General features: G+C 37.0%; 1 long non-coding RNA gene across 1 annotated transcript; it reads right to left on the bottom strand.

The window, feature by feature from the left end:
* Positions 1-18,782: 18,782 nt before the first annotated feature.
* On the bottom strand, positions 18,783-26,872 carry LOC138888743 (uncharacterized). The gene is made up of 2 exons (XR_011406135.1): positions 26,326-26,872; positions 18,783-19,007 (listed from the first exon to the last, which is right to left on the bottom strand). It is a non-coding gene; the product is annotated as an uncharacterized lncRNA (long non-coding RNA).
* Between the last annotated feature and the right edge of the window lie 230 nt (positions 26,873-27,102).

Raw genomic sequence — 27,102 nt, 5'->3', positions numbered from 1 at the left:
TTCAAAAAGTATAAATAGATCTTTTAAGTATCTTTTGGCATATTTCTAATGCAAGATATATCATTTGTAGATCTTTAGTTATGAAAATATTTAATGTGCATATGTTCATGGAATATACTACTATCCTTAAGATAATATATATAGCTATTATAAATTTTACATTAAAGTTATAAAATATTTGCTTAAATATTTAGAATTATTATTAGTAATAATCTTAGAAAATCTGCATGGTTGTTATAGAGGGGTAAAATATAATATAAAAAATCGATTTCTGAGAAAAACTAGGCTTTTATAGTGAATGGTTGTTATATAGGATGCTGCTATAGAGAGGTCTGACTGTGTTAGCTATAAGAAAATTCTCAAGAATGTAAATTATTTTATTTTTGTCCATCTACTAGCTCTGCCATATTTTGTTATGCCTAGCCTAGACGTAAATAAAAAAAGAGCAACTTTTGTTAGGAATATTTCGGCAAGTTCTTGTATGTAATATTTTTAACTAGAAATTGTAATATATTTCCTTTTTCCAAAAAAAAAAAAAAAAAGTCCTGATGGTTTGTATGATTCTTATGACTAATCTCAACTGAATCTGTGTATAGAAGAAATACTATCTAATTTTTAATTTTCAAAAGTGTTTTAAAACTTTAAATTAAACTACTCAAATCTTCATATTTGCAAATAAAATTTTTGTAACAATATCCAAGGTAATATATTGCAAAAACATAGCTAACATCTTATTACTTGAATTAATCCTTGTCAATATAAATAATAATGTTATTATATGAAGAAAAAAGTTTTATGTCTTATAAGAATATTACATTATAAATACTAAGTACGAAAAAAAAGATGAAAGAGGATTGGAGCAAGATGAGAAATCTCTGACAACCTATTTGGTAGATGTAAATAAAGAATTTGGTTTGTTATTCCAATTTAATTTTGGGAAAGTTGAAGTACCTTCAATTAGTTGTATAATTTTGGGAGTTCTGGTTCTAACTTCTGAACTTTTGAAAGAGATACATGGCTGCCATAGAGTATAATTTCTTTTGCTTTTAGTCAAATTTGTATTGGTGCTATCTCATTTTGATTTTTCATCTGTTCATTGTATTTTTTAACTTGTAGGAAAATCAAACTGAAAAGTCACTTAATATGTGGAGTACTATTATGTTAGAACATACTATTAGGAAGAAAATTATGCATTTCTCAATGATGAAAATAAGAGGAAAGCTTTATGAAGCCGCTGATACAGATGCATCTGGTACTTCCCTCAAGCAGATTTCATGATATTACATATTTTTTTTAATCCAAAAAGACATCTATCTCAATTTCGAGGAAACGGTAAGTAGTGATATTACTCATTTCTACATTCTTATTCTCTACTATTTTGAACTAATATATATCCTCTCTTTTTTCAGTGGGTGGAATTTTTAAAAATACATGCAGGAAAATATTAGAATTATCCTTGTTAGAACACAAGCTGGTAAAGTTGATATATAAAAATTATTTTCTTCAAATATAATTTTCTGAACTATAAAAAGTGTACAGACTATATATTTCACGGTTTAGATTAAGGATCACATTGTTACTAATTTGATGTTTCAAATGCCGGAGAAAGAGATAGGAGGTTAAATGAAAGGGACGACCTGCTGTCAACCTTAAGGAAAATGATAATCCACATGTGCAATTAAGGAATCGTGAGAATGCATACTGAAAGTGGAGGTTTTTTGTTTCGAAGGCTCAGACAAACACTATTACTATTTTCTTCAATTTAGTTTTGTTTACTCTTTAAATTTAGATTGAATCTATAAATTTTTATGTTTCAATTTTTCCTCTTGTTTGAGAATCTGCTTAAAAAAATAATAGAATTAGTATATTAAATATTTCTTATTCTAGTGGTTCCACTATTATTTGAAGTGAAAATATTGTTCTTATGAATTCTTTCCCCGTTTTAGCAAGGTATCGTTATGTTATATTTTAAAATTTGTTAGTTAAATATCATCTAAATTCAAAGCATTTTCTATTTGACATCGTTATGTCATTTATTGAACTTTATTGGTTGAAGGAATGACTAATAAGCACTCGGCACTAATAATATTTTCATAGGTGGAATGTCAAATCATGTACATCTATGCGTTTATATATGTATTGCTTTTATATATACATTACAGCTTATGTAAGGAATTTTTCTTTTATAATTTAAATTTTTAATGTACATATACTATTCTACCTAAATATATATTTTAATCAAACATTTGAATATTTTTTGAAAAAATTAATTTTTTTTAGAAAGCCAACACATACCACAACAGTTGCTCTATCAAGGTATCTGAATTTTGGATTAATAGTCCCTTAGTTGTAGCACTCTTCTCAACCATCTAAAAATCTATGTTTTTCGGGGGAATGGGGTGTCCATCAAAGGATTTTATTTGAGCTAATAAACTACATTATATGCACGAAAGCGACTTTAACGTATGAATTTTAATCACTTAGATCTTAATCATTAAGTGTGTTTGATTTTTACTTCATGTAACGACCTGGCCGGTCGTTTCGAGGGTTATAGCCCCATTTTCCTATTTTTGCTTCTTTTTGTGTTCTTCAGCTATATCATGTCATGTCGGATCAGTTGGTTCGGGTCTGGAGTGATTTCGAAGAGGATTTGAGACACTTAATCTCTAAAGTAGATGCTTAAATTGAAAAAGTCAACCGGATGTTGACTTATGTGTAGCGACCTCGGAATTGAATTTTGATAGTTCCATTAGCTCCGTTAGGTGATTTCGGACTTAGTAGCTCGTCCGGAATGTGATTTGGAGATCCGTAGCAAAATTAGGCTTGAATTAAAAGCTAGGAGTTTGGCTATTTCGGTCGGCAGTGAAAAATTTGATATCGGGGTCGGAATGAATTTTCGGGAGTTGGAGTAGGTTCGTGGTGTCATTTGTGACGTGTGTGTAAAATTTAAGGTCATTCAGACGTGATTTGGTAGGTTTCGGCGTCGTTTGCGGAGTTTCGAAGTTTAGAAGTTCTTAGGCTTAAATCCGAGGGTAATTTGATGTTTTGATGTTATTTTGAGTGATTCGAAGGTTCGACTAAGTTCGGATATTGATATATGACTTGTTAGTATATTTGGTTGAGGTTCCGGGGGCTCGGGGTAATTCCGGATGGTCAACGGGGAGTTTGGAACTTGGAAATTGCAGCTGAAGCTGAAGCTGCTGGTGTTTCCACACCTACGAAGTGGGGACCGCAGGTGCGACGTCGCAGGTGCGCTTGGGGAGCCGCAGATGCAGACGTAGAGGAGTTTGGTCTTTTTCACAGAAGCGGAAGGTGAGGTCACAGGTACGGTGGATTGGCTGCAGATGTGAAACCTAGTGCATTAAGTGAGTTCCGCACCTGCGATGGAAATTCTGCAAGTGCGGTGTCGCAGAAGCGAAAATCGGACCGCGGGTGCGGTTTTGCTGGGCAAAAAACCCCTAGCTCGAGGTTTTGTTCTCTATTTTCGATTTTGAGTTTGAGGAACTCGGGAGTGAGGCGATTTTTCAAAGGATTTCCAGGAGCAACATTGGGGTAAGTGATTCTAGCCTATAATGGTATAAATTTCATGAATTTATGGCTTTATTCATCATCTAATTGGGAATTTGAGCTAGAAATTTGAGAATATAGGGCTTGAAAATTGGAGAGTGAATTTTGAGGATTTGGGGTGACCAAATAAGGTTGGATTTTGATAAATTTGGTATAGTTAGACTCGTGAGTGATTAGGCTTTCTAGTATTGTGATTTTTATCGAAATTCGAGGCGTGGGCATAGGGGGCGGGTTGAGTGAATTTCGGGATTTGGCTTATAATTTGGTATTTTTTTCTTGTGGAATTGGTTCCTTTAGCCTATATTGATCGTATTGTATTGCTTGTGGCTAGATTCAGGACGTTCGGAGGCCGAGTCGAGAGGCAAGGGCATTGCAGAGTAGGATTTTGCTTGGTTTGAGGTAAGTAATGCTTTTAAACTTGGTTCTGAGGGTTCGAACCCCCGAACTACGTATTATGTGGTTAGTATTAAGGTGACGCACATGCCAAGTGACGGGCGTGCGGCATGCACCGCGAGTATCGTGACCTGGTTCATTCCATGGCACCGTTTAACGACTCTTTCTTGTTGATATCTGAGTCTCTATTATGTGATAAAGTAATTGAGCTGTAAACATGTTAGATACCATGTTAGGGCTTCACGTCGATACTGTTGGGACCCCTAGTTGTCATTTCTTGCTGTCATTCACTGATTTCACTGTTATTCTGTACTCGGTCATATTCATGCATATCATATCGTATCTCAGTCTCGGTTGTTATTATTGGCACATCATATTATTATTTCCGGGCTAGTTTCCATGTCATTGTGAACCCATGGGTGAGACTGGAGAGTGACAACTGAGTGAGGCCGAGAGCCTGATTATGAGTCACAGTTATGGGGTCGGACTGTATCCCGCAACAGTTATATTGATTATGATAGAGCTTGGGCCATAGGAACCCCTCCGGAGTCTGCACACCCACAATAGGCAGGGATGATATTATTGAGGGATGGATTTTCCTGGACTTGTATTTGCCTGAAGTATTGATATCTGGAGATGGATTTCTCTACAGGGTTAGATTACCCTTGTTCCTCGATACCGGGTGACTTATAGTCAGTGATGAGTATGTTCCGGGATGGATTTTCCTGGGCCGTATGGCCATATATAGTACCAAGTGGTTGAGAGTTTATATATATACCTGGAGATGAATTTCTCCTCAGGGTTGGATTGTCATTTTTTCTCGGTACGGAGTGACTTACAGTCAGTGTTGTATATATTCAAAGGGATGGATTTCCCTAGGCCGGATGGCCATATTCAGTACCAAGTGGTTGATCACTTGAGAGTGGGAGTACACTGTGCATTTCATACAGTCGGTGCATTGGCATATAGAGGCAGTTGAGTTATATATTTTGAACTGTTCAGATCTGTATTTACCTTATTACTTTAAGCTGTCTATTTAACTGAAAGCATGCCTACGTTTTCTGTACGTTGTTTCTATTATATATGTTGAGGTTGAGTGTGTCACTACCATCAGTCCATAGTTTGGACTTGTTACTTACTGAGTTGGTGTACTCACATTACTCTCTGCACCTTGTGTACAGATCCAGATATCTCTGGCCACGATAACGGCTGTTGATTATTTTCTGTTGCTGATCATTGGAGATAGTAAGGTAGCTGCCTGGCGACCACAACTCTGATTTCTTCTACTTTATCTTCCCCGTAGTTGTATTTTGGATTTTCCCAGACTATGTTAGTCTTGTTATTATTAGAACAGTTTGTAGTGGTTGCTCATAACTCAGTGACACTCCGATAATTGGGGCTTTACTTTCCGCATTTCTATTTTGAGTTCAACTCTTGTTTTCTTTTTTATGAAATTCTGCTAAACATGATGTCTTTTGGCATAATCTTTTAATGAATTATTGTAGTATGGTGGAAGTCGGTTGGCCTAGTACTGATGATAGGCGCTATCACGACGGGCTTGAGTTTAGGATCATGATACTTCACAACCACTTAATGGATCTGAATAAGTCTATCTGATTAAGATCTATTATAAAGACTTAATCTCATTAAGATGCTTTCATCCACATTCATTACTAACTGCCGCCACCGCCTACCATTATCAACCATCACCACCACCATCATTAACCATAGTTGCCTCCACCATCATCCTCAATCATAACCACACATTCACCCATCTTAACTACCACTACCAACTACCTCATTGCCATCAATATCCATAGCCAGTACCGTCCACCATTATAAACTACTTCCACCTACCATCACCTTTCTCAATCACATACAACCACCACCACCCACTATTATAACTATCACCACCCACCATCACCATCGTCAATCATAATCGCTATCGCTACCAACTATCACTAGTTACTATTAGTAATCTGTATTCGAAAGTATATTCAAAATCAGTAGCAACGTAAGAACAAAAATGTAGAAGAAACAGAAAATTAATCCAAGCCCACTGAATTCACAGTGTTTTCTTAAGGAATATAATCTCCTCCTAGTACCCGAGGTTTAGGACTATTTTATCTCAAGATAGAACTAATTACCCTCACTGGTGTAGCGGTACTTCAAACCCCAGTGACCAACGAACTCAAAGATCAGTAGAAAATCACGCTTATTATTTTCTTTTGTGTTAAAAAAACAATGCATAAGGAAGAGCCGAAGCCGAATCATTTGACCATATCCAAATCCGAATCCAAATCTGCATTCGAATCTGAAGCCGAGCGAGCGAGCGACGGCGGAGCGAGGCTTGCCTTCTTCTCAACTCATTAAGAGCTAGAAGAAGTGCAATTGTATATATACCCATCAAAACTCTTTTCCTTCTCCAATATGGGATAATATCCTTTTGTCAAAGAGGGAAATTCAAAATTTTCATTTTTGCCTCCATTTCCCATTCACTTTATTTTAGGCTCTAACAAGCCTAAACCCAACAATCCCCCATATGAATGGGTAATGGATATATCACGGGAATACGCATAAAAAATTGTGTGATTTACAAGTAAGAATTAATCGCATCTGGATAAGTAGGTTTTTCTTTGAACGTTCCGTAGTGAACTTATATCGAAAATACTCGGTGTCACACCTCCTTTTTACTACCCCGGAAGGGGTATAAGGCAGTTTGTCCAATTTAAGTGAAAATTGAAACGGGATTATTTTGTTTATTCAGAGTCGTCACTTGGGATAATTTATGGTATCCCAAGTCACCGGTTAAAATCCCGAATTGAGGAAGTTGGCTCTATTTACGGTCTGCGAACACAGAAATCCGGGTAAGGAATTCTGTTAATCTGGGAGAAGGTGTTAGGCATTCCCGGGTTCCGTGGTTTTAGCACGGTCGCTCGACTATTAATTATACATTTTAAACCTACATGCATTTTTAATGTCTTTTAGGAAAATTCAAGGTCATTTAAAATACATCGTAAGCCACGCTACATGAAATGCACTCGTGGTTCACGACATGTTCTATTTAACCTTGTTGGAAATTAAAATCGGGTCACATGAAATATACACCCGGATTGGAGATTACGTATCGTGACCATGCCACGAGAACTGTACCCATAATCACGATGATTATTTACACGCCGAAAAGTTGCCTAAACATACGCCTAGCGATTAAAATAGTAAAGTAAATAATTAACATGAAAAATTCGACTTTTCATCCTTGACGCCCAACCCTGCAACCATCACATAGATCATTAACTGTGCGTCCCTAATACTTACATAAATTTACTACAAAGAAAACTAATTAACTATAGTGATAGAAAACATAACACCTAAAGAAGAGTATTGCTTTGAAATACTACAAAATCATGAAAAAGATAAAAGAAAGAAAAGATGCAAAGCTAACAGTAAGAACGCAAAACTAAAGGCATTTTTAAACCATCTTAATGACTACCAAAGTCCTTAGAATCTGAAAGAGGTATTACTGCCAAGAAATATTACTGCCAAGAATTTTATGTGACGACCTGGCCAGTCGTCTCATGAGTTACCGCTCCGTTTTTTCCTATTTTAGCTTCTTTACGCTTCGTTATCCATGTTTTATGTGGTCGGGTTGATTATTTCAAGTTCGGAGAGGATTTGGTAAGAAATCAGACACTTAGTCTCTTTGAAGAAGGCTTAAGTTGGAAAAGTCAACCGGATGTTGACTTATGTGTTAGAAGGCTCGAAAGTGAGTTCCGATGGTTCGGTTAGCTTCGGGAGTGATTTGTGACTTAGGAGCGTGATCGGAATGGGTTTTGCAGTTGTAGAGAATATTTAGGCTTAAATTGGCGAAGTCGATATTTTGGCGGTTCTGGTTGATAGGCGAGATTTTGATATAGGGGTCGGAATGGAATTCCGAGAGTGATAGTAGCTTAGTTGTGTTATTTGGGATGTGTGTACAAAATTTTAGGTCATTCGGACGAGATTTGATAGACTTTTTGATCGAAAGCATAATTTAAGAGTTGTTGGAGTTCTTAGGCTTGAATCCTATGTTAAATTGGTGATTGATGTTGTTGTGAGCGTTCCGAAGTTTTGAGCAAGTTTGAACGATATCATGGGATGTGTTGGTACAATTGGTTTGAAGTTCCGGGAATTCCGGGTAGGTTCCGGGATGTTTAAGGCCGAAAATCATAGTTGTAGCAGGTCCAGAAGGGTTGCAGGCCTCGGAACTCACTCGTGCGGTCCGCACAAAAAGAAGTGCGGCCGCGGTATGTGTTGTGCGGACCGCACAAAATGAAGTGCGGCTGCGGTAGGTGTTGTGTGGACCGCACAAAATGGTGTGCGGCCACGGTGAAGAACATTCCGCTGGTCCTACTTTGGAAGCTCATATCTTTTGATATACAAAGAATTTTGAGATGATTCAAAAACAAAAATTGTAGCCCTTCGTGTCTAGTTTCCAGAAAGATATCGCAATTCGGACATCTGTAGCAAAAGTTATGGCCAAACTACTAAAGTTTGTCACTATAGAGGAAAGCTTGTGCGGCCGTGGTCGTTTTTGTGTGGACCGCACTGGTTTTGTGCGGACCGTGGTCGATTTTGTGCAGCCCGTAGAGGTGGAAATCTGTGGGATACTCTATAAATACGAGGTTTTGGGTTTTATTTGATATTTTGACCTAGAGAGTTCGGATTTTGGCGATTTTTCGAAGGTTTTTCAAGAAATTCATGGGGTAAGTGATTCTAACTCAGATTTGGCTAGAGTACATGAATCTATCATTGAATTCATCATTTAATTCGTGATTTGGGATGGAATTTGGCAAGAAAATTGTGAAATCTTTCAAAAATATAAAATGATGATTTGAAGGACCAAATGGTATCGGAAATGGATAATTTTCGTATGGATAGACTCGTGAGAGTATAAGGATTCTAGTTTGTGAATTTTGTCAAATTCTGAGATGTGGGCCCGGGGTCGGGTTTGGCCAATTTCTGGAATTTTTTGATAATTCGATTGTTTTCGCTTGGGCTTTATTCCCTTAGCATATTGTGACATATTCGTTCTGATTTTGGATAGATTCAACGCGCATGGAGGCCATTCGAGGGGCAAAGGCGTCACGAGCTAGAGAATTAGCTGGTTTGAGGTGAGTAATGGTTGTAAATGATGTCCTGAGGGTTTGAAACCCCAGATTGCACATCGTAGTGCTCTATTGAGGTGAGACACGCGCTGGGTGATGAGCGTGGGGTCTTTTACTACTGGGGATTGTGACTTGGTCCGTCCCGATTGATGATTTTACCGCGTATTTGACTGAAACGTATTTGCTATCGTCATGATTTGGGCTTCTTGCTAACTATTTGAACCCTCTGGGGATTTTTATCACTAATTCCTCACTGTTTGACTTATTACTTGAACTCAATCCTGTTGATATTTAGTGTTTTACAAACTCAGCCACTTTTATTCGTACTTGATCTTAAATGATATTTCTAAATGATGTTTTGGGCTGAGAACTACAGTTTTACTAATGCCCGAGGAGCTTGTGATGATTTTCGGACTGAGTGAGGCCGAAGGCCATATGTGAGGATATACTGAGTGATATGAGGCCGAGGGCCTAAGATACTTTTTATTGCCACGAGATGTCTTGATATTGCGTTTGGGCCGTAAGGGGCACCTCTGGAATCTGCACCCCCACAGTGAGCGCGGGTACTCATCATGATTTGAGAGTGAGCCCGAGGGGCTGATACTGTACTGAGAGTGAGCCCGAGGGGCTGATATTGTACGAGAGTGAGCCGAGGGGCTGATACTGTTCTAAGTGAATGTTACTGTGCCCGAGGGACAGATTTCTACTTGTTATTCACCTGCTAAATTACCTGTTTTACTTGGTTTAAAGGAACTTCATTTGATTTCTTCATGGATTTACTGCCTTAAGTGATTTTACTAATTGATATAGAATTGCTTTGTGCTTTTACGTGTGTTCTTGCTTTCAGCCATTATTTATGATTATTACTCACTGAGTCGGAGTACTCACATTACTCCTTATACCGTGTGTGCAGATTCAGGCATCGCAGAGTCCACTCCTGAGTGTTGATCCTCCCAGTCCAGGCAGTGTTTTCGGAGACTACAAGGTAGTTGTTGGCATCCGCAGCCCCGTGCCTCCCTTATCTTACTATTTTCATGTTCTTGAACTTCTGTAACGAATTTCGTACCTAGTAGACTGGTATCCGGAACTATTAGTTGCTCATGACTTGAGACACCCCGGTTTAGGCTGTGTCGGGATGGTTTCTACTGTTGTTATCGTTAATTCCGCAAATTATGGTTATTATATCACGTTTTAGAACTACTTATGATATTTAACTATTTAAAAGAGGTGGTCTGTTTTGGCCTGGCTGGACTTGTCTTTACGAGAGGCGTCATCACGACCGGGTTCGGGGAATTGGGTCGTGACATTTTATCACAAGCAAAATTTCATAAAAAGAAAGGAAATAAGCATTAGCAAAAGACAAAAACGTGTTTGCAAATCTATTCTAACATTTAAATTACCCAAATGTCATAATTTGAAATTGAGATAGATAATTCCACTAATATAATGTCAAAATACTTTCATCCCTTCCATATTTATTCTAGTTAAATATAAGATTAAGACAAAGAGAGATTGAACCTTTGCAATTGTTGAAAATTTCTCAAAAATGGACGAAGTGGGATGTTGACTGCATTAGAAACCACGCCGACAACCTCGAACGGACCTCATCAACCCAAAAAATTCACCGGGTAAACTCGAACCTCTTGAACCCAACTCGAAATTCTAGCTAAACAGTTCAATGACGGAGTGGAGTTGTGTCGGACTCGGAGTAACTAGTAGCTAGCACCGGTGGAGAACAACATATTCGTGAGGAAATGAGGAATTGAGGATGAATCTGTTTTTTACTTTTAAGGATTACATTTCTTATTCCCAACTGTTGTTTTGTAGAGATTTGTTTATTCCTAATTTTATATTATAAAGCAAGAATGATGGATTGAGAAGGTGCAGTGGGGTGTTTGATTCTTATGTTGATTTTGCGTGAGAGAGGACGGGAACATTGGGGGTGTGCTCCCCGGATGTAATGGATGCTTTTCATTTTTGTGTATATGTCTTAAGTGTTTCCAATGAAGAAGACGATTAGGGGAGGGTCTAGGATTTGGGGGGTCTACGGCGGATCTCTTCAGGTAGGGATCTAGGGTGTAGTGTCTAGGGTCTTGTTTGTTTTATAGGGTTTTTTAGGTTAGAGTGTATGAGCCTAGGAATTATGGGTTAGATCCGAAAATTAGGCCTAAAAATGGGCCGTTTGAGCCCAAATTTTATTCTTTTCCCGCGAACGAGACTAAAAATACGATCTCATTTATTAATTAATCCTACTTAAGTAAAATAACTATTAAAATAAGACTGACCATTAAAACAAAACTATTTTTGGTATTTTTCAAGATTTAAAAATGACTACAAAATATTAATGAAACTATTTTTTTTTGTAATTTTCATTTTTGTGTAATAAAATAAAGTAAAAGAATCAAAATTAGTTGAAATAGCGATATTAGGCCTAAATTAAATATTTACATGCTAAAATGGGTGAAATTTCGGGGAGGGTCAAAAATCACATGTCTACAGCTGCCCCTCTTTGACTGGGAACGCGAAGAGTCTTTAGACAAAGAACGAGTAGACAGGTTTTTTGACCCGATCCTTATTTGGAGAGACCAAAACTAAGAGAAAGGGGGATGTGACCGAGCCCTAGTATCTGAGCTGCCTACATATCCTTGGCTATAAAGGAATCATGCCACGTGTAGTTCAGAAGTGAGTGAGATGATGGAGTATACCGAGGTGGAGAGCCGATCGAGGTGCCATTCTGTCGAGGTTCCGGTCTGCGGTCCTGTTATTACATCAAAATAAAAAAATTAAAAAAAAAAAGACTAACTAAGCCTGTCAACTATGAGTTACAAGATTCCTATCTATAAGTCTTCTGAAGCTTGATCTTGAGTCTTGAATGGTTCTTCATGCAGACTTTGGATTTGAACCTTGACGCTTGCTAGTTGCAGGTGCTAGTTCATTCTTCTCCAGCTTTTCGGATCAAAATCGGACTTCACACCATGCTTGTGACTTCAGTCATGTCTTGAGCAGCTCACATCTTTCATCAACTTCTGCATTTGGATTCACTTCTTGCCTTTCTTTTTTTTAATTATAGATTGTGACTAACTTTCGTTGATCATCTCGGACTGTTGACTCGTATTCTTGCCGCGAGCTTCTTTTGTTGCTGACTTGAATTGCATTCTGAAGTGAATTCCCTTATTCTCCAGGTAGCGCCTGATTGCCAACATTTGAACTGTATTCCCTTGTTCTCCAGGCGGGCGCCTGATTACCAAAATTTGAATTGTATTCCCATTGTTACCTTAAATTATTTTCCCTTGAAACCTGTGTTGTCTTCCTTTGAAACTTGAATTGCTTTCCTTGTTCTCCAGGTGGGTGCCTGATTGCCAAAACTTGAACTGTATTCCCTTGCTCTCAGGGTGGGCGCCTGATTGCCAAGACTTTAACTGTATTCCCTTGCTCTCCAGGTGGGCGCCTGATTGCCAAACTTTAACTGCATTCCCTTGCTCTCCAGGTGGATTGCCAAGACTTAAACTGTATTCCCTTGCTCTCTAGGTGAGCGCCTGATTGCCAAACTTTAACTGCATTCCCTTGCTCTCCAGGTGGGCGCCTGATTGCCAAAATTTTAACTGTATTCCCTTGTTCTCCAAGCGGGCGCCTGATTGCCAAAACTTCAACTGTATTCTCTTGCTCTTCAGGTAGGCGTCTGATTGCCAAAATATGAACTGCTTTTCCTCGAAACTTGACCTGTTTCTCCTTGTTCTCCAGGTGGGTGCCTGATTTCCAACACTTGCGCATGTTTTTCCTTGAGACTTGAACTGTTTCTCCTTGAAACTTGACATGTTTCTCCTTGTTCTCTAGGTGGGTGCCTGATTTCCAACACTTGCGCATGTTTTTCCTTGAGACTTGAACTGCTTCTCCTTGTTCTCCAGGTGGGTGCCTGATTTCCAACACTTGCATATGTTTTTCCTTGAGACTTGAACTGCTTCTCCTTGTTCTCCAGCTGAGCGCCTGATTTCCAACACTTGCACTGCTTTTCTTTGAAACTTGCACTGCTTCTCCTTATTCTCCAGGTGGGCGCCTGATTCCGACACTTGCATTGCTTTTCTTTGAAACTGTTTTCCCTTGAAACTTGAACTGTCTTCCCTTGTTCTCCAGGTGGGCGCCTGATTGCTGAACTTGACCCGCTTTCCTTTGAAACTTGAGTTGTTTTCCCTTATTCTCCAGGTGGGCGCCTGATTACTGAACCTGAATTGTCCTCTTCTTGAAACTGCTTTTCTTTTGAACTGTCTTCCCTTGTTTCCCCAGGTGGGTGCCTGATTGCTTGAACATGAACTTCTTTCTATTCTTGAAACTCATGTTGTCTTCCCTTATTCTTCAGGTGGGTGCCTGATTTCAACAAAACAGACAAAACAAAAGAAATTTTTCTGCCCTAGTTTGATATTGGGAACATCTGTAAGTATTAACCGATTCTTATTATCAAAATAAATACTAAGCTAAATTCCCTTATCCTGAAAGATTTCAAACCAAGTCTCATCTCAAAAGTGAAAATTTTAAATGCTAAACTATACTTCCCAAAAGTAAAACTCTTGTCAGACCTTGTCACTTGCGAGGATCTCAAAACTTACTAAATTTCGTTATCCAGGAGGGTACTAGAAACTTACTGCCGAGCCTATCTGGCACCTGTTTTTCTTACGGAGGGTTTCTCCGAAACAAACAAAATTTCCTGCCCCTGTTTCAACCAAAGAAAACTTGTGAGTTTAAACATGGTGGTTGGTTTGCGGCCTTGACTTTGAAGGCGATTGTTCCTTTACTTCCCATGATAACTTCGATTTCACCTCAAAAGACCTTGCCTGTTTATTGACTGACCACTTACTCTGTCACTCTTATCACGAAAAATACCTCTGATCCGTTCGAACCCAATACCATTCATCTATTGTATTATGCTCATGCATTGACATATACTGAACCTTTGTATTTCACATGAATCCCAAAGCACGTCAATTGTCACCCACTTAGTGTGCATGCTGTTCTTTCCTGACTTAACCCACTAGTCTTGACCTTGAGGTCTATTGCTCCTTCACTTGCCATGATAACTTTGATTTCCGCTTGGAAGACCTTGCTTGTCATTGGTTAACCACTTTCTCTGTCAACCTTATCACAGAAAATACCTTTGATCTGTTCACCCAACATCCATTCATCTGTTGCATTGTTCATGAATTGACATATACCAAACCTTTGTATTTCACATGAATCCCAAAGCACGTTGATTGTTACCAACTCAGTGCGCACGCTATTTTTTCCTGACTTATGCCACTTTGATATGCTAGTCAGATTCCATTTTGTGCAATTGGAAAGCTGGTGGCAAAATTTGAAGTCATTTCTCACTTGTTCTGACCAAACAGACTCAGGGAGAGAAAGTAAACAAGACAAAAGGAACAGAGTGAAGGACAATGGAAAGAGATGATTCCTAACAAGAAAACTACAAAGTAGAAACTTATCAGATGTGGATACCAACTCTAATGACCATGACATGAACCTGTGGCCTAATCTGTCAAGCAAGTCTGATGTTCAACTCTTGTTATACCCCTAAACCGTGAAACTAGGCTTCAATGCTCCGATTATCCACTCTGATTCATGATCCTTATTCGACTTGTAGTGCCCGAAGGGTTTCACCATCAAGCCTCTCACATTTTGTTCTTTGTCTCAACTCACCATCGCCTTATGGTGTCTGTGAAGGTTTTCGCCAATAAGTCTCTCATTTTGTTCTTTTCTTCTTATTTCCTTTGATTCTGCAGATGACAAGGCATTAACCATGGTAAATACATCACATATTATTGGCATGTCTAAACTCAGCACTCTCAAAGATTATCTGGGAGGTCTTTTTGGATTGTGATGTGGCTTTTGGATAAGGTTAGAAAGAAAGGATATCATAAAGGCTCAAAATAACTAGGACAATGGGGTTAATTTATTTATAACTTTTGGAATCTATTCTAAAAACTTTGCCCCAATTTCTAAAACAAGGGAATTTGATTCTCTTTTTTTTCCTTTCTTTTTACTAAGAAAAACTGCCCCACTCTCAACTTCGTGGGATTGTGAAATATTTTATTTGATATGACCGAACCGTAAGGCTGCCTACGTATCTTGTGGTGACAAGAATTAGGTCAAACGTAGTTCACACGACTACTTTTGTTACTATTTTCCTTTTTCTTTTTTTCTTTTTTTTCTTTTTCCTTCTTTTTTTTTTCTTTTTCTCTTTTTTCTTTATCTCTATTTTTTCTCTTTTTTTTGAATTTTCCTTTTGGAATGAACTTTCTAAAATAAACATATGGGGACATGAACTTTTCTTTTAGTACGACTCTAACTTGATTCCAAAAGAGGGAAGGTCAAAGAAATCAATACAAGCTCAAAAGGGGTACCAAAGGGTATAAAGTATTTGGATAACTAAAAGAGGGCTTCCCAATCTCTAAGAAAATCAAGTATAACACATATAACTTGAAAATGAAAATGAAGATCATGCATAGCATTTCTTTTGCAGCATCGGCATTGGTATCATTGATATGCCTTCCACTTTTTTTAGTGTTTTGTCAAGTACAGAACCCTCGTTGGGTGATTCCCTCTTCACAATGGATATCCTCCGTCAATTTAGAGAAAACTTCCTTGACTTTATCTTGTAACTTGAGATGCACTTGAACTCAAAGTTGCTTGCTTCAAATCGTCCAGGATGCACTCTCCCTTAACGAATTCTTGTCACCCTATCAACTTTCCAAATTATCTGCCCAGTTTCACACAATTCGAGCTTTAAGTGATCTCAAAAATCCTTTTACTTACTTTCCTCAAATGTCCCTATCATCTTCAAAATTATTTTATTGCTTCATGATTAAGCTAACTTTTAAGACCAGGCCTAGAATTATGCGTGCATGTCATGTCACTAGAGTCAGCAGGAAAAGAACTATAAAAGGAAAAGAGAACTAAACAAACACTGACTAGAAATAACAGAAAACAGGAAATTACATTAGACAAATGTTGACAAGGTTTGAACAACAAGACAAGCAAAATAAACTGGGTACAACCCTGGAATAAACCTAGATAACACTAAATAAGTTACTACGACTAAAGGAACTAGGCAAAATAAAAGGGATGGAAGGGTTTGAGTCACAATACAATATCCGGATTACAACCCTGAAATAACCCGGACAACAGAAATGACAACAAAATGAACCACCAAGACTCCTCCCTGGCTAGCCAAGAAAGGGGCGTCTTTCCAATTACCAAGCTCGGTATCTTAGCCACTGAGTTCCACATCAATATCACTGGGACCTTCACCAACTTCAATCATGTTGTCTTCACCAAGTGGCTCATTGACTCCTTTGACCAACCCTTTGTCACAACCCAAACCGATGGGCCGCGACGGGCACCCGGTACCTTACTCAACCGAGTACCAATGTAACGTATCTTTCTTATTACATCATCATATACACGTGACATACGGGCCTAATAGGCCAACATAATCATTTATAGACTCAAAAAATAGGCCGACAAGGTCGTACAATCTTTCACGTACAAGACATATGTCTACAATCCTCTAAGAATACATAAATGTCATAAAGGTCGGGACAGAGTCCCGTCATGCCAAACAATACACATCTAAATCATACTAACCAAATGAGCAACTCCGAAGCAAATGGAGCGCACCAACATCTTTCACTGAGCTGATAGCCTACTTGGAGGGCTCTCGACCTGTCTATCGGGACCTGCGGGCATGAAACGCAGCGTCCCCAGGCAAAAGGGATGTCAGCATGAATAATGTACCGAGTATGTAAGGTACATAAATAAATACATAAGAGACATGGAAGACATATAGAGTACATGACTCAACCTGTAAGTATGAATAACTTTGTAGATCATAAATTACTTTTAGCGTCATGCATGTGCGTATGAATGTCATGTCGTGCATAGGTACATGTTTCATAACATCATCAGCCTCTGAGGGTATTCCATTATATCATACCGGCCACTGTGGGCAAAATCATCATCGTATACCAGCTGATCAGGTGGTGGTGCGTATATAACGCCATAACCTTTCCCATATCCCATATACATATATTTACATATATACGCGTATATAACGCCGTTTGAGTACATACATATATATGCGTATATAACGTCGTTTGAATCATATTTCAGTCACTGTAGGCAACATCATCATCATATATCAGCTGATCAGGTGGTGATGCGTATATAACACTGTAACCTTTTCCCATATCCCATATACATATATTTACACATATACGCGTATATAACGATATCTGGTCATGGGTCAGTGCACATGAATGCAGTGCATAAAAAGTACGTCAATAAAATTATTCGGAATGTCATAAGACCATTTTGCCTCTGAGTAATATCATAAAGTAAACTCTTTTCAACTTTCGTATTTTTCTGAGAACCATGAACAGATGATAAGACATTATAACACACGGAAATTCAAGAACACAGATATCTCTAATACTTCTATGAATAGAGTCATTCGTGGAATTTGTGCATTTGCACGTTCCGTTCATATCGTATGGATCATGCCAAAAGAAAGAATGGATAGCCTTAACATACCTGAAGTAGGAAAGACTCAATATAATACTGTGTTGGAAAACCTTCGCTGATTAAGCTAAATTTGCCCCTGCTTCTTTAGAAATTCACAGACGAAATTTTATCTGGTTCCTTGAATTTCTTTGGAACGATTCACGTTTTTGGCTCTATAACAATTATTTTAAGCTCGAATTCTTGAACCCTGAACCAGTGGTTCTGGGTTTCTTCCCCAGCAGAGTCGCCAGAGCTGTCACACCTCCTTTTTCCGCACCCGCGAGGGTGCGTGGGAGTTTTTCCAATTAAAGGACAATCGAGACGGGATTGGTTTATTTATTTCAGAGTCGCCACTTGGGAGATTTAGGGTGTCCCAAGTCACCAATTTTAATCCCGAATCGAGGAAAAGAATGACTCCATATTACAGTCTGCGTACCAGAAATCCGGATAAGGAATTCTGTTAACCCGGGAGAAGGTGTTAGGCATTCCCGAGTTCCGTGGTTCTAGCACGGTCGCTCAACTGTTATATTCGGCTTGATTATCTGATTTTATACAAATATGAACTTATGTGCAAATTTTATCTTTTAACCGCTTTATTATTATTGTTTTTAAAAGAAATATGAACATCGCTTAAAACACGTCTTTGGACTGCGTTACATGAAATGCACCCACAATCCGGAACACGTTTTATTTGATGTTTTGGGATTTGGATTCGGGTCGCATGAAATGCACACCCAGGCTTAAGAAAGTAAAATATTAAACACGCGCCTAAAGAGACTATCGCGTTATTATTTTGGGGAAGACCGTGAAATTCGCTAAACGGTCCTTCCGAATTCTAATTAAACCATACATTTTGTGAGGGCCCCGCAATCTATACGTTTTATTTGGCGAGGCTCGTCTCATTTTTATTTTTAAAGGATAAACCTACAATGACTATATTTTCTATTAAGTTCGTCTCTAAAATAAAAGAAAATCTCTTAATTATTTACATGCTGAAAAACGTAACTTATTAGTTATTAGTTTACGGCTAATGCGAATGGAAAATTGCGATCGAGTTTGTACAAAGAAAAACTGCTTTCATTTTATATTCTGTTATTCAATAATACTAGAACATGAGATTGACCATAATATCAAAACAGATTAATTATTCTCCGTAATTTAAACTAACATTATTAGATGAAGAAAGTATACATATGCAACCTCATTATTCATTAATCATTCAACTACATCTTTATACGAAGAAAGAAAAATTATATTCAACCACAAATCTAAACAGGAGGAATTCAACAGGAACAAAGCCTGATTAATATTTCATTTTTTGCTTCAAGCCGAGATTGTACAAATGTGTACCTGGAAACAGCAGTACAAGAACAAAAGAAGGAGAAGTCAGCAGCAGTAATAACACAGCAACAGCAGATTCAGCAACATCGCAAACCAGTACAGTAGGAATAGCAGAAAACCCAGGAGACTATAAACGACTCCAAGTATAGTGAAGAAGTAAAAGGTAGGAAGGTTCTGACTATTTCAGATCTTAAGCGAGGCAATGAAGCAGTAACTATTCTTTTTCAACTTCAAAACTCTCCAAAATGAATTCTGCCCCTGTATATTCAGTGTATCCAGAATGTATATCGGGTGTATACTTCTCACTCCGCCCCCTCTTTTTTTCTTCTCTCTATCTAGTTTTTCCTCTCTTTTTTTCCACCCTTCTTCCTAAATTTTCTCTTCTATTTATAGCAAAATTTTCGAAATTTTCAGATTTGTTTTTTATTATTTTATTATTTTTTTAATTAAAAGAAATCCCACTTACAAATTGCTTTTATTTTTTTAGAAAAAGAAATCTCACCTTTATTTACTTTTATTTTTAAAATTCCAACTTTAATTACTTTATCTTATTTAAAATCCCACTTTTTATTTTTTTAAAAGAGAATCTCACTTTATTTAACTTTTCTTTAAAAAATAAACCACTATCTTTTCTTTTTCTTTTAAAAATGCTACTTTCAATTACTTTAAATTTTTTAAATTTTCAGATATCTTTATATTTATTTTTTAATTCCAACCTTCTTTTACTTTTAAATTTTTTAAAACTTTTTACTTTTTTTAAAATTTTCTACATTCTTTTACATTTTTTTATTTTTTTATTTTTTATTTTTTTAAAATCATTTCCGAAATTACTATATATATATATATATATATATTTTTTTTAAAATAAAAATAATAAATAAAATAAAATATTTTCGGATTTTTTTATATATATAAAAAAACAAAAAATAAAACTATTAATAGTGATAATTCACTTTTTATTTTTTATTTTTTTTTTTTGGTTTTGTTTTGTGTTGGACAAAAATGAAGAAGGGGTGTTGGGTTAATGGACTGGGTCGACCCAGTTCGAAATGGACTGGGTCGTAGGGAAGATTGGGCCATTTTTTGGGCCTATAGCTTGAAATTGAAGAAGAGGCCCAATTCCGACTTTCTTTATATTTTCGCTCTCTTTTCTTCTTTTATTTTTCTAAAACTAAATTATAAAAATACTTAAACTATTATTAAGAACTAAATTAAGTTATAAAGGCGCAAATTAACTCCCAATAACAATTAACGCACAATTAAGTATTAATTAAGCATAAAATTGTATATTTGGACATTAAATGCTAAAAATGCAAACGATGCCTATTTTTGTAATTTTTAGTTTTTGTAAAACAATTTTAATTACTAACAATTGTAGAATTAAATCCTACATGCAAAATGCGACATATTTTTGTATTTTTTATTAATTTAGCGAATAAACACGCACAGACAAATACAAATAATTCTTCAAAATATCACAAAATTGTACACCAAAGAAAAATCATTTTATTTTTGAATTTTTTGGGAGTAATTCTCATATAGGGCAAAAATCACGTGCTTACAATGTCGTTCGCTTTTTTTTTTTAAGCCCAAAGGCAGATTGTTTTCTGAAGCCTTTTCAAGACCAAATGTCTTGGATAAATCAAATCTTATCATACAAAGACTTAAGTTATCACATCTTGGCCATTTGGCAAAGTGAATACTTAGTCATTTCCAATTGTTGTGGCTTCTTGCCACGTGGGTAGGGGTGGGATATTAATTTTTATCCACTTATTAGTTAACTGGGTAATGTCCTGTTACTCGGTAATTAATCAATTACCCGTATAATTTTAAAAATTACCACAAATTACTTAAAATTCTATTTATTTTAAAATACTTCATATATACTTTATATATTATACTACTGTGGTCACATGGCACCTTGTGTGGTACTAGTTTATAATTATCGGGTATTATCGCTCGACCCGTATTTTATTCCAAATTGACTACTTTCAACGAAACTCGTTTTCTCTAATCCGTGTACCCTCTTATTCTTCATAACACTTATTTATTGCCTGCTATAAATAGCGTAAGTACGTTAACGTCAAGATGATCTCATTCCCGATCTTACATCGGTTAACTGAAAATGAAATTTTAACGTACAATACTTTAGGGTGCAACATCGTTGTAACTTAATACTGCGAAACGTGACATCACCATAATGTAATACTGCGGGACGTGACATCTCATTTCCGGGCTCTCATTAATTTATTTATGGTGTATTTTCATGTACGAAAATATGGGGTGTAACACCCTTCGTCATTGCAAACCATCCCAACAATCTGTGCGTTGTCATGTACCTGTAGAGAATTATGTGTGACACTTGGGGTATTACTGCCTTGGACCACAATTATTCCTTCTTGAATCATTCTTTCTATTTCCCTTTTCAAAGCACGACAATCTTTAATGCTATGCCCTTGGACATTAGAGTGGTACATGCACCGTATAGTACGATTAAAACCTTTTGCATATGGGTCTAGCGTATAGCCGAGGAGCGGCTCAATCAGACCAGAATGTTTTAACTTTCCAAACAGGCTTGTATAGGATTCTCCTATTGGCGTGAAACTATTTCTTTGTCTTTGTTTCCCTTCATGCCCCAGTTTTCTAGAGTTGTTGGATGCTCGAAAGTGCTGTGAAGGAAAAAGTGCATTATGCGGTGCTGGCGCTCGCCATGAGGAATGACCCAGTGGTTGGACAGATGACCGAATGTTGTTCGGAAGATAATACTGGGGTGAATTATGTGGTGCTTGGGGATGTTCATAGGGTCAGTATTGAGGCTGAAAGCGTTTAGCAGGAATGCCCCCCGGATCCTGTCGTTGGCGGGACTCAGCAACGTCTTTTCTATCAATGGGAGGACTGTCCCGAGCAACTTGTTCGTTCATCTGAACCAAAATTTCCTAAAACTTTCCTTGGGTTTCTTTTCCATCTAAGATAGGGAGGAGCGGTCTGAGACAATATCTATATTGTACTGAAAGTGTCGTACAAAATCTCGAGCCATGTCATCTCATGTATGCCACTTACCGACATCTTGATGAGTATGCCATTCCAAAGCTGCCCCAGTCAGGCTCTCACTGAAATACGCCATCAGCAACTCATCTTTCCCGCCAACACTTATCATTTTACTGCAATAACCCCTCAGATGGGCTATTGGATCTCCACGCCCATCATACAAATTAAACTTTGGGATCTTAAACCCTTTCAGCTTTCTGGATATCTCATCTTGCTCCACTGTCTTAGCAGGATTTACAGTCTCATCGGGAGGCTCAAAATGAGGAACGTAAGAGTATGGACCCGAGATCTTGAAAATTGGTTCTGGAGCATAGTGTTGGGCATTGGAGATTTTGAACACAATCTCGCTAAAGGATCGAGGAAAGGTAGCAGGTGGATGAGCCACAAAAATATGAGTGGTCAAAGGAGCGGGATATGAGGTGGTTCTGGGGGTGGAGTGTGAAAAGGTTGTGGGGAGATATCTCGGACTTATGACAGTGGCGGAATGGTGACAAGGCTTTTAGTGTAGTTAGTGGGAACTGATGGTGGAGGACGCCCACTAATCCAGGCTTGGTATATTTCGGTCATCTATCCTTTCAACCTTAAGACTTCTTCTTTCAACTCAGATTCTGATTCAACAATTCCCTTAGACAGATCAATAAAGTCCAAATCTTTGCTAGACATAGCTACCTTGCTCTTTGACCTTGTGTTGTATGGATGAGTTACTTAAGAACCACAAACCAACCACCCTTCTGCTTAATGAAGATAACAAAAGGAACAAAATGGGGTCATCCTGTTAGCATTAGGACATTTAACAGCTAAAAATATCACATTGTGTGCAATGCACCTAGCAATAATTAACGGTTCTAGAATGACTTCGAGGGTCACAATGTCACTTGACATCATCCCAATTTGTTCCCTTCAATCATCTCTTTTCGTTTCTTTTCTAGCACTTGCTTGCTCATTTTCCTTACTTTCTTTTTCTTACTGATTATCGCTCTTTTCTTTCCTTTCATTTCTCACGTCCCACAACTTCATCCTCTTTTTTTCGTATTTCTTTATTTTTCTTTTAATAAAAAAATGATTCAATCGAACCTTATGTAGGTTGCCTACGTATCATAATGTTGCATGAATCATATCATTGCGTAGTTCGGGAAGATCAGGAATAAAGTAAACAAAGTAACGTTTTCTTTTTTTTTTCTTTTCTTTTTCTTTTCTTTAACGAATACTGTGATGAGAAATTATAAAGGAAAAACCCCTAGAAGAGAAAAAATATTTTTTGATTTTTTTTCCTTTTTAAGAAGGAAATCTTAAGGCTAAACCAAAGAAAAAATATTTTGAATTTTCATTTGATATCTCTGAAGAAAGATTTCGAAACGAGAAATGAACAAGATAAAAAATATTTTTGGATTTCAGTTTGATTACCTAAGGGAGAAACACTGAAAATAAACCAAAGATAAAGTATGTTGTTTTCTTTTTCTTTTATGTACAATGTCCTAAAGTTATAGTAAAAATAAAAAGAATTTTTTTCTATTCATTTTCCATTAATTTCCCAAAGAAGAACATCAAAAGAAAATCTTTTTGGATTTTTGGAATTAATATCTTAAAGAAAACTTTTAAAAAGGTACTAAAAGGAAATTCTTTTTTTTTTTGAATTTTTAGTTTTAATATACTAAAGGAAATATAAAATTACTTTTTTATTTTGAGTTCTAGATATTAATTTCCTAAAGGAAAACCACCTTAAAAGATTTTTTTTATTTCTAGAATTAGTATTCTAAAGAAAACTTCTAACAGAAATATAAAACACAAAACCTCTTTTTTTGGATTTTTGAGTTACAACACACCTTTTAAAATATAAAGTAGAAAGTACAATAACAAAAGACTCGACATTACTGTACAAAACTAAAAAGTAAAAGATGACATAAAATGAAGAACAGACTCAAAACATAAAAAATAAAAAAAATCTCCTTAAGTCACTCCTGAATGAGCGATCCTGACTGGATGGTCCCGGGGTGTCTGTCATACCCAAACTCCGGTAAGTAGGTCCATACATGTATGAGAAAATTAAGACCAAATAAAGTTAAAGACCTAGAACGCTACGTGGGACAATAACCCTTCCTGTTGGACACATGCAAGACATGATTGTGACTATTTTTCTAAAATTAACCTATGTGGCTAAAAGTGACTAAAAATACAAGATTTGGCTAAAACCCTGCGAAGCCAAGAACTTAAGACTTACTAGAAAAACTGGACCCTATGTGGGTTGCCTACGTACCCAAAAGATGAGAATCAGGTATGCGTAGTTCGGGCAGATTGGATACGACAAGAATTATAAAAAACAACTAATTTAGAGAAAATATATTTTTTGTCCTTTTTTTCTTGAAAAATGATGAAATATGTAAAATCTTTTGGATTTTCTTCTTCCTTTTTTTTATTTTTGGAAAATGATGGGAAAGTGCAAAATCTTTATGGATTTTTCATATATTTTTTTGGGTCTTTTTCTTAAAAAAAAAAGTGAAAGAAAAACATAACTGCGCCCTACTTGCTTTACTTTCATACTTCACCCTTTTTTTCTTTCTCATTTACCCTCAGCCATCATTGGTCTGCCACATGACCCTTTTACCCTTGAAGAAATGTAACATGTAGCACAAAGGATGCATCAGGATGGTCTTTTATTTTTGGGTACACTTGACCTAGACGGACCCAGCCCTTGTGTTAAGTCCCCTAAGTCAAATGCACATGATGCAACAAACGTTCCTACTAGGGATCCAGCATGAGGCTATGTTATTCTAGGTTTAAAAACCTGGGTTTATTTGTTCTAGACCTGGCTTACCCGAGCGGACAGCTCGAGCCGAGGGGCAGCGTACCGGGAATACAGAAGCTTCATCGGCTTTGCAACTTGTCTGAACCTCGTTCTAAAGATTGGGATATGACTCTAACAGAAGAGAAGTCACATGAAGTGTACATTTCCCAGATGATTTAGAAGACTCAAAGAGAGGAGGGTTTCGTAACATTATATATATACAGTCCAAACAACATCAAAGCGGTAAAAAGCGGCAATTAGCACATTAGGCTCAAATATATAAAAATCAGATAATAAATAAAAGCCAACTATAGCAGTTATTCTAAGCTCGAATTTTGAACCCTGAACCAAAAGTTCTGGGTTCTTATCCCCAGCAGAGTCGCCAAAGTTGCCACATCTTCTTTTTACTACCCCAAAAGGGATATAAGGGAGCTTGTCCAATTTAAGTGACAATCGAAACAGGATTATTTTGTTTATTCAGAGTCACCACTTGGGATAATTTATGGTGTCCCAAGTCACCGATTAAAATTCCAAATCGAGGAAGTTGATTCTATTTACGGTCTGCGAATATAGAAATCCGGGTAAGGAATTCTGTTAATCCGGGAGAATGTGTTAGGCATTCCTGGGTTATGTGGTTTTAGCACGGTCGCTCAACTATTAACAATTGACCTAATTATCTGATTAACTATACATTTTAAACCTACGTGCATTTTTAACTTTATCACAACTTTTAATATTTTTTAGGAAAATTCAAGATCATTTAAAGCACATCGTAAGCCACGCTACATGAAATGCACCCGTGGTTCACGACATGTTCTATTTAACCTTGTTGAAAATTAGAATCGGGTCACATGAATGTACATCCAGATTGGAGATTACGTATTGTGACCATGCCACGGGAACCGTACCCATAATCACGATGATTATTTACACGCCGAAAAGTTGCCTAAACATACGGCTAGCGATTAAAATAGTAAAGTAAATAATTAACATGAAAATTTCGACTTTTCAACCTTAACGCCCAACCCTGCAACCATCACATAGATCATTAACTGTGCTTCCCTAATACTTACATAAATTTACTACAAAGAAAACTAATTAACTACAGTGATAGAAAACATAACACTTAGAGAAGAGCATTGCTTTGAAATACGACAAAATCATGAAAAAGATAAAGAAAGAAAAGGTGAAAAGCTAACAATAAGAACGGGAAAAATTAAAGGTATTTTTAACCCATTTTAATGACTACCAAAGTTCTTAGAATCTGAAAGAGGTATTACTGCCAAGAATTTTATAACAAGCAAAATTTCAGAAAAAGAAAGGAAATAAGCATTAGCAAAAAAAACGTGTTTGAAAATTTATTCTAACATTTAAATTACCCAAATGTCATAATTTGAAATTGAGATAGATAATTCCACTAATATAATGTCAAAATACGTTCATCCCTTCCATTTTTATTCTAGTTAAATAAAAGATTACGACAAAGAGAGAGTGAACCTTTGCAATTGCTGAAACTTCCTCAAAAATGGACTAAGTGGGATGTTGACCGGATCAGAAACCACGCCGACGACCTCGAACGGACCTCATCAACCCAAAAAATTCACCGGGTAAACTCGAACCTCTTGAACCCAACTCGAAATTCTAGCTAAACAGTTCAATGATGGAGTGGAGTTGTCAGATTGTCGGACTCAGAGTAACTAGTAGCTAGCACCGGTGGAGAACAGCATATTCGCGAGGAAATGAGGAATTGAGGATGGATCTGTTTGTTACTTTTAAGGATTACATTTCTTATTCCTAATTGTTGTTTTGTAGAGATTTGTTTATTCCTAATTTTATATTATAAAACAAGAAAGAGGGATTGAGAAGGTGCAGCGGGGTGTTGATTCTTGTGTTAATTTTGTGTGAGAGAGGAAGGGAACGTTGGGGGTGTGCTCAACGGGTGTAATGGCTGCTTTTCATTTTTGTGCATATGTCTTAAGTGTTTCCAATGAGAAGACGATTAGGGGAGGGTCTAGGATTTAGGGGGTCTGCGGCGGATCTCTCTAGGTAGGGATCTAGGGTCTTGTTTGTTTTATAGGGTTTTTTTAGGTTAGGAGGTATGGACCTAGGAATTATGGGTTTGGGAATTATGGGCTAGATCCGAAAATTAGGCCTAAAAATAGGTCGTTTGGGCCCAAATTTTATTCTTTCCCCGCGAACGAGACTAAAAATACGATCTCATTTATTATAAGTAAAATAACTATTAAAATAAGACTGACCGTTAAAACAAAACTA

This window comes from Nicotiana sylvestris, chromosome 3 (assembly GCF_000393655.2).
Source record: "Nicotiana sylvestris chromosome 3, ASM39365v2, whole genome shotgun sequence".
NCBI lineage: Eukaryota > Viridiplantae > Streptophyta > Magnoliopsida > Solanales > Solanaceae > Nicotiana > Nicotiana sylvestris.
The sequence above is the reverse complement of the archived record's forward strand: the minus strand, read 5'-3'. Positions and strand labels throughout refer to the sequence as shown.